The sequence below is a fragment of the Manacus vitellinus genome, unplaced genomic scaffold, assembly GCF_001715985.3.
Source record: "Manacus vitellinus isolate BGI_N305 unplaced genomic scaffold, ASM171598v3 scaffold_8_pilon, whole genome shotgun sequence".
In the NCBI taxonomy this organism is placed as follows: domain Eukaryota; kingdom Metazoa; phylum Chordata; class Aves; order Passeriformes; family Pipridae; genus Manacus; species Manacus vitellinus.
In genome coordinates this window covers 2,597,793-2,606,818 of record NW_021940864.1, presented here as the reverse complement: position 1 = coordinate 2,606,818, position 9,026 = coordinate 2,597,793, and positions in this window count along the sequence as shown.

Genomic DNA, 9,026 nt, shown 5'->3' with positions numbered 1-9,026 from the left:
TGGAAAAGTACATGAATGTGGACAGGCATCCTTGCTGATGTCCTGAAAGGAAACAGGGTCTTTGCTTCCCTCCCGAAGCAGAACCAGTCACTGCTGTGGGTGGCAACACCTTAAATAAAATCATTTTGGTGTCACCCTCACCTCGTCACTCAGTGCCTCTCTGGGGAGAGCAGCAGATGTTCTAACCTGTACGTTTAGTGGTTTGCAACTCTGTGCACTGTCCAGAGGGATAAAAATCCACATGGGGGCCTATCACTTCCCTCTCCCTGAGGTGATTCCACAGACTGTGGTATTTAACTGCAGCAGGGAAAACCTTTGTGGTTTGAATTGAACACCACACTACTCAAAAGGCAAATGTTTGTACTCAGTCTTTCCTCACAGTCTCAACATGCACCTTGCAGGTGTTTTAAGAGCGCCCACAACCAGTTTCCTGCCTGCATGACAAATGCTGACTGATGGCTCCCACACTCCCAGAGCTGCCTCATGGTCGTGTTAAACACCAAAGGGGTACACTAGAGACACACTGGAGGGTGCAGGGCTGATGTTAATAACACCTAGCTGCAGTTTCTAGAGTTTTGAAAGATTTTAGAGCAAAGATGACTGACAGTGCTGAATGATGCAGTGAACATGAACATATCCTCTCCTGACTATATGGAGTGCTACTGGTGCTAACTTGAGCGTATCAAAGTCAGCTCTGGTGCTGAGAAACCTTTTTCTTGACCCTGGACATCTGTGAGTACCAGCAGTGTCTTGGAATGATTTGCTTTTCGGAGGTTGCTACTCTTCTGACAGGTTGTGCAGACCCTCTGTGTCATGGCATCAGATTTTCATCAGAAGTGGGAGATGTGGGGATCGTTCCCACTGCTGAGCCAAAGGGCTGAAGAGCAAAGAGGAAATGTACAAGAAGAATAGGATGAGAGGAAATGGCATCAAGTTACACCAGAGGAGATTTAGATTGGATATTAGGAAATATTTTTTCATTAAAAGGGTTGTCAAGTATTGGAACAATATTGGAACCACGTCCTGACCAGGGAAGTGGTTGAGTCACCATCCCTGGAGGCATTCAAAAGCGATGTAGATGTGGCACTCAGTGACATGCTTGAGTGGTGGGCTAGGCAGTGCTGAGTTAAGGCTTGGACTTGGTGATCTCAAAAAGGTCTTTTCTAACCTTAATGATTCTGTGAATCTATGATTCTATGAAAGAGTTGCTGCAAGCAGCAGTGTCACCCTGAACACCAGGCTTCTGCCAACCCACTATCCCTCCTCTCGTCCTGTCGGGCAAAGACAATTTCTTTAAAACCCTTTAATAAAATTACATTCTTTAAAAAAACAGCTTTTGAATCTCCTCTGCTGGAGTTGTTTTGTATTTATTTGCTTGAAGGGCATCCAGGAGCGCTTCTTTGGGCACCACTGCCAAACCATCTTCTGCTTGCAAATGGGATGGATGCTGGCAGTACTCTGGATGCTGCACCAGGGCTGACAGTGGAGCTGAGTGTTGCTGCGGCTGGTCTGTAAAACCCTCGGGCTTCTCAGCCCCAAGAGCTGTGCCTGGGGCCTGTGGCACTGCAGGTGATGCAGGCGCTCAGGAGCCACCTTGCCAGGGAGGCCTGGGCACGGTGGTGGCACCTGTTCCCCTGCTCAGAGTCCTGAGGTGGCCTGCAGGTCTGACCAAAGTGAGAGAAAGGAAGGTGAGAGATGGCTAAAACATCCCAGCTGATGCACTGAGACCCCCCATGGTGTTCCCATCCCTCTCTATGGATCTGTGCAGAAACAGCCCTGGGAGAAGGGTCTGCTGGACAGCCTTCGAATGCAGCCCAAATTTCCCCAGAGGCACCTGGGTCTCCCCCCACTTGGCTTAAGGGAGTCTAAATATCAGGACCTGCACTGGTGTGTGTATGATGCCAGGGATCCCACGCATTGCAGTGCACAGGGAGTTATCCCCCACCTGCATTAGCTGCTGCCTCTGCCTGTGTAAGGTCCTATTTTCTGCTGTGGAGATGCACAGAGTGTGTATGAGCCCTCTCTGATGGTATGTGCTGGCTGCAGCCATCATCAGCATCTCTACAGAAAAGCAAGCAAAAGCATCTGTGATATGAGGCAGGATTTTGCACTGGCTATTTTTCCACTTGTCTTGGAAAATAAACTGATGTGCTCCAGCAAGAAAGTGCTTATGATATTTCTGTGGACTTCCAGCAGAGTCTATGGCTCCATATTTCTCTGTTGGCTCTGCTCTTTTGTCAAAAAAGAGTGAACAATCCCTCACAGTTGTTTTCACTTGCACTTTTGAGGTGATATTTTTACAGCAAAGCAATGTAGGTCAAAATGCATTCAGGTTGAGAAGTGATAAAAAAACTTCTAAAAAGTTAGCTCATTGACTTTTTAACACTTAGATATAAAGCAAAAAATAAAGTAATTTTTAGGATAGCTTTTAAAATTGCTGAGAGATGCAGCTGTCTTTTCACTGGCAGTTTCAGAACCTAGAGCTATGCTTTTTTTAGACTACTTTCATAAATGGATATTTTGTTACAATACCACCCAGATGAGCTGCTTTCTGACTCCTGCTTCCTGATACCTGCATGATGGGATGACTTCTCCCCATCAACTTTTTACATGGCAACATCTGCTTTCAGTTATTTCATGTGCCTTTAATAATAATACTCTCAGTGCTGTGGCCTGATGTCTGATTTTACCACCTTCGAGTGCACAAGGGAGCTGGTTTGGTGAAAAATTCAGAAACTGCAGAATACTCTCCTTTTCTGTTGGAGTCAAGGTGCTCAAGATTTGTGGGGTTGGGACCCTGAGCATCTTCAGGAGAAACCACATAGAAAAATGTACTGCCTACAACACTGGTCTGGGGCTCAGGGGTCTGCTGTTGATTCCTGTACTGGTCTCTCATGTTGTGATGGACAAGTCCTTGACTCTGTGGTGTCTGAGGCTCTGTATATAGAATCACAGAATCGTTTAGGCTAGGAAAGACTTGAGACCATCAAATAATGTATATTCAGAGGCTTGTGGATAAGCTTACAGCTGGTCATGAGATGCTTGGAAATCACCAGCAGTAGAGAAACCAGCAACAGAAGGGAGCAAAGATGGAGTATCTGATTCATCCACAGGCTTCTCGTTATTGAGGGTTTAGAAAAAAGGTAATTGCACTTCAGATGGAAACAGTGACTAAAAAATTATTCTTGATGGTTCACTTTTTTCACTAAAGGGCTGTGGATACAAACTTCTAACTGCCTATAACGATTTTTAATATAAGGTAATTTCTGTTTAAATGAACTTGCAGATCTCAAGGATAATGCTAACATTTATCATCATCTATTGGATCTACATAGGGCTATATCACCTCTTCAGTAATAACACAGATGATGCTCATGAGAGGTTGTGTAATTGTACCTGCATTTTGGAAGATGAAGGATAAAAATAAATCTTGGTACAAATCAAGATTTTACTTGTCATCATGAAGAGCCAAGAGTAAAGATTCAACATGATTATATGGGTATGAACAGTCTCATCCAGTATTGACTTGTTCGGTTTCGATTGCTGATGGTTTTTACCATCAGATTTCAGTAATGAGTGTTTCTCTCCCTGTATAATTCAGATGAATGGGTTTGATTTTGCATTGCAAATGCAGTTGATGTAATGAGACAGGGAGTTGTTGCAGCTCCTGGCACGGACATGTCTCTGGCCAAGAGTGCAGGAGAAGAATTCAGCCCCTGTCTGACCAGGCAGGAGTGAGCTGGGGAGAGCCCAAGGCTTGTGGATAGAGCAAAGGGACCCCTTCATGTTATCCCAGAGGAGTCCTCCTGGGTTTGGTCCCTCCATTGATTTCATCACTTATTTTGCTATATCATCAAGCTGCAGTAGTGTGTTAGGCTCAACAGTTTTTCTTTCCTGGACATCACAGGTTAGTAGAAATTCCTCCCTGGGAAGATACTATCAAATTCCCACATATTTCCTAATGAAAGAGCAGAAACCTGGAGTCACTTGTCGCATACAGTTTCTCCAGGAAGGGGTAGGGATGGCCACTGGTCTGTGGCTCAGCAAGGGTGGAGGGTTTATCTTATTAGGAGACAGAAGAGCTGAGGAATGGCACAGAACTGGTCTATCAGTATCCAACTGCCTCTAGTGCACATGCCTGCCCCCAGTGTAATACATGGTAGGAGATAAACCATACTGAAAGCAAAGAGGTGCAACTAGGTGGCCACTCTTAGCACAGCAAACCCAAGCACATTAGTTATGGATGCACTAGATCCATTCACTTCTCTGGTTTACCAGGAGCATAAGAAGGGAGAGTATTTTGCAGTATTTTGCCAGCTGATTGACATTTGGGCGATGATGGATATATGGGCATAAAACTTTGCCCAACACACATCCACCCGCAGCTGTCGAGGTGAGGGAGGGGGGCTTCCTCTCCTAGTCCTGCAAATATGCTTAAAAAGAAAGTGTCCCCAGTCGTTTGCCACTGCTCCAGGGCTGAATCACTCAGGAAGCCATCTCTCTTGATGTTGACATGATCTGTGTGTTAGCGGTAAAAAGAAGTTTTCATGCAGAGGACTGCACAGGAAAAAAGACTTCCCTGCAAGCCCATCTGTCCCAAGGCATGCAAATATGTTGCTCCAGCTTCTGCTGGCCAAGGTTACAATAAAACAAAATAACGCTGTGAGGGAAAGCAGTTTGTAACTCTGAGGAGGTGAGTCTCCAGGCCAACTCTTCTCGATTTTGGTGACTCCTAACATCTTTTTTATGAGGGTCTCTCTCACGTGCTCACTTGTCCATTTGAGGACACAGCAGATGACCTCTCTCCCGGAGAGGGACCTTCAGTCTGTGCAAGATCTCCTGGGTTGCAGGAGGACCAGCAGGCTCCAAGCCAATGCAGTGGTATTGCTGTGACACTGAAATGCCAATAAATTCCAAAATAAAGGGTTTGATCACAGCATTAAAAACTTCCCACATGAACCATTTTGAATGACTGGAGGGTGACAATCTAAATATAAATCTTAATTTTTTTTTAAACACTGGTTTGAGGCACAGAAATACAGCTTCGGTTGACTTTCAAGAGGAGTCTGTGGGAACATCTGACAGCAAAATTAAGTTATATGTTTCTTGTGGGAGTTTGTTTCCTACAGAAACTGCAAACCACTCGTTTCCCTGGCACTTAGATTTTTAAACCTGTAATCCTAACAGGATATGAACTGTTTTCAATTACCCCCAGTGATGGTATTTCATCCTCCAAAGGAATCGCCTGGGGAGTGGAGGGGAACAGGGACATTTAGTGCCAACGTGAGGGTGTGATTTATTTTTAGAACCTGTGTGGTGATCAGCTCAGCCAAGGAAGTTTTGTCACCGATTTCAGCAGGTCACGAGTTCACACATAGCTTTTGAATTAGTTTGGGAGAATAAAGCAGTGGGAAGGAAACGGAAGATCTGGAAGCAGACAGAGGAATAAATGGGGTAAGAGACCAATTAAACTGGATAAAAGCAAAGAGACAAACAGAGGGCATGGTGAGGGCTTTAATGACTTCTATAGCACATTTCAAGGGTATTTCAGGTGAAATCTTTTTTGGATCACTCATTTAAATAGCGTCATTTCCACCAAAATAACTGGTTACATGACCAGGGTGAGGTGGATTTTAACCTTTATGTAATCTTCCTACATAAATGTAATAGTTGCACAAAATGTACTTTTAGGATACGGTATAAAGAGAATCACAGAGTCATAGAAACAGTTAGGTTGGAAAAGACCTCTGAGATCATCAAGTCCAACTTTTGACCAATCACCACCTTGTCAACTAGACCATGGCAATAAGTGCCACAGCCACTCATTTCTTGAACACCTCCAAAGATGGTGACTCCACCACCTCCCTGGGCAGTCCATTCCAATGTTTCACAACCCTTTCTGTGAAGAAATTCCTCCTGATGTCCAGTCTGAACTTCCCCTGGCACAACATGAGGTTATGTCCTCTCAGCCTGTTGCTGGTTGCCTGGGAGAAGAGGCCAACCTGCACCTGGCTGCAACCTCCTTTCAGGGAGTGGTAGAGAGTGATAAGGTCACCCCTGAGTCTTCTGTACTCCAGGCTAAACAACCCCAGCTCCTTCAGCCTCTTCTCACAGGACTTGCCCTCTAGACCCTTTGCCAGCTTTGTTGCTATCAGCTTCTGGACTTGCTCCAGCACCTCCAAGGTATCACAGTGTGTTTCTTTGTGTGTGATCAGATGCCCACTGGAGGTGGAAGGACAATGAAACTCAGTCCCAGGAAAACCCAGCAACAGTCATCTTAACTCAGTGAAGTTTGTAGCTTGGTGGCTGGAACCGCTGAAAAACCTAATACATGATTAAACCCCAAATCCCACTGCACGGGGTCTAATGAATCACCTGTAACTGCCTCACCATGTACACACCAGGCCTTGTGCAGGGCCCTGTCCAGCACACTCACTTCTCTCCAAATTAAGATTACACCTTTAGTCACATCTCAGTTAGGTGGGAGCAGGATGGAGGTGTCAGAAATGCACATGTGCCCACTGTGGGGTATGCTGGAAAAGAGGGAAGCCAGTGTGGCACAGTGGTGACATGCTGCCAGACAGCCTGAAGAATCAGCCAGCACCAGTATATGCATGTGATAAAATCCCACAGACACATTTGGGGATTTGAGGCAGCCCCATCATCTCAGTAAACACCTAGTAGTGTAGCATAATGTAAATGTAAACATAAACATAAATATAAATGCAGGCATTATGAGAGGGCTGAATTCTCCTTGCAACAAATTGGAGTAAGGGCTATTTTTACCCTCCTGCCTCTGGAGAGGGTTTTGGGGGGCCTGTAGGCAGACATATGCTCTGCCTGGGTACTGGCAGCCTCCTGCTACACACCAAGGCTGGATGCTTTCTCAGTGGCCTTTTGCTTACACCAGGATGAGGCCCTCAAGAGATCTTGAGAGCAATTGTTGGAGCTGCTGGTGCTGTTCATCCAGGTGAGTTTCCTCTTCCCCTCAATTTCTTTGCTGCCTTCTTGGAGAGCAGAGCTCAGTGCCTCTTGTTTTCCCATCAGGAAATGAGCTGAGGTAGTGGTGGTTCCTCGTGGTTCCCCAGGAATGGATACATTTGCAAACCAGTAAGGTAACAGAACAGTAACATCAAAATGGAGAGGTGTAGAAAGTGTAATTGTTACTTAAAAAAAAAAAAAAAGTATTTGTGGAAAATATGAGTATTTACCAAATTAGTAGAATTTTCCCCCCATACCCTATAATGGAGAACTTTACGGTTGGAATTCTGAAGAAATTAAAATATTCCAAAACCTTAACTTCTTTGAACATGGGAGGTCCTGAATAAATCCCAGAGGAACTGGAGTCCCAGCACAGTGTTTTTGAGGACACCTAACGTCAGTGGAATCAGTGCTAGACAGCCAACGTCTTCCCTTTCCCCTTTGCTGCTGGGCCCAGCATAATTTCTGGTGGCTGCAACTCTTCAGCCCTTATCCTTTCTGCCAGGGAAATAAGTTGTGTGTGTTTTGGCAAGAAAGGCTGTCAACCCAGCCCCTGCAGGCTGTGTGACTGGCTGGGGTGTCCCAGCAGCAGCAGGCGCAGCAGGTGCCCTCCAGAGCATGTGCCCAGCAGCAGCAGCTCTCTCCAGGGCTTGTTTTTATTAGCTGAGGAACTGGGGACAGCAACAGGGGCTTTAGCTGGGTTTACAAACCAGAAAGGTTTGCACTTTGGGTCTATGTTATCTAGCAGGATTAGCAAGCCTCAGCGTTTGGTGCAGTGACATTTCTCTGTTTGTTGTGTGATTGATCTTGTAAGGGCCTTTCTAGTCAATACCAAAATTTCCAGGATTTATCTTAATACCTAGGACAGATGGATCCTATTGATTTGAATGGAAGCTGTGGAGAGGGGATATATCATGAGTTCCTTACAACTGTTTACAGAGCAAACAGTTTCCATCTGCTCTCTCCTTTATTGTAAAGCAAAGGCAAAATTTAACTCAGCTGCAAAATTTAACAGGTGACCATCCTGTACATTAGAAGCACGTCACATCAGTTATTATCCTGCCTGGCTCTGTTTGACCACACACAGTTTAGTCAGCATCTGTGGAGTTCTGGGGTCTCCCCTTATGGCTCTGAGGTCTTCAGGCCATACATTTACAAGGGAATCTCTCAGCCAGGAGGGGCTTCTGCCTTACCTCCTACTCTCCATGCTCAGAAAAAAAACAGTACTCACATACACATCCCAGGCAACATTTTTTTTTCTCCTGTTTATTTCAAAAGTCTTTGTCACCTGGAATTTGACATCCTCCCAGATGTACAGAATTCATACTCGACCATGTATCACAGCATTAAAACACACAGTAAGGTTCCCCAAACACCATCAGTGGGTTCTTCCACAGTGTCATTAGCCACCAGCTCTAAGAATCCTTCCCCAGCACCTCTGCACTGCTTTGCAATGTGGCTGCACATCAGCTGTCTCTGCCTCCTAGGTCTATAACCATGCTTCTGTGAATGAAGGGGTGCCAAGCCCAAAATACCCATTTTTGTTTGCAAATTGTATATAATGTACCAGTAGAAATGTGATCTGTATCTAATTGGCTTTGTATATGGCTTTTAGTCCTCTTCATTCAAAGATCTTATAGCGGAAAAATCCTGAGCTGACATAAAAAAGGGGACTGATTCATCAAAAGCACTCACAATTACGGTATGTGTTGGAGGCAAAGTTCCTGTCAACCCAGAATTAAAGCATTTTAAAAATTGCCACTTGTTTAAACAGATTTCAGTCTTGAAATTTATTCCAGTTTAATGTTCTGCCAGGAAGCATCATCTGAAAGAGAGTAAAAATCTATGTTTTCTAATCACCAATTTACAGGAACTTATGCTTCTTCATTTTACCGCTTGACTTGATAAACACAACTGAAATTGTGCTGGAAAAATGCATCCATCTCCTTTTGACTTCTAGCAGGCATTTAAAAGTCATCATATCTGTTTAATTGGGCTATTTATTACCTGCAATTTAACTAAGTTACTCCAGATTCAGGTAACAG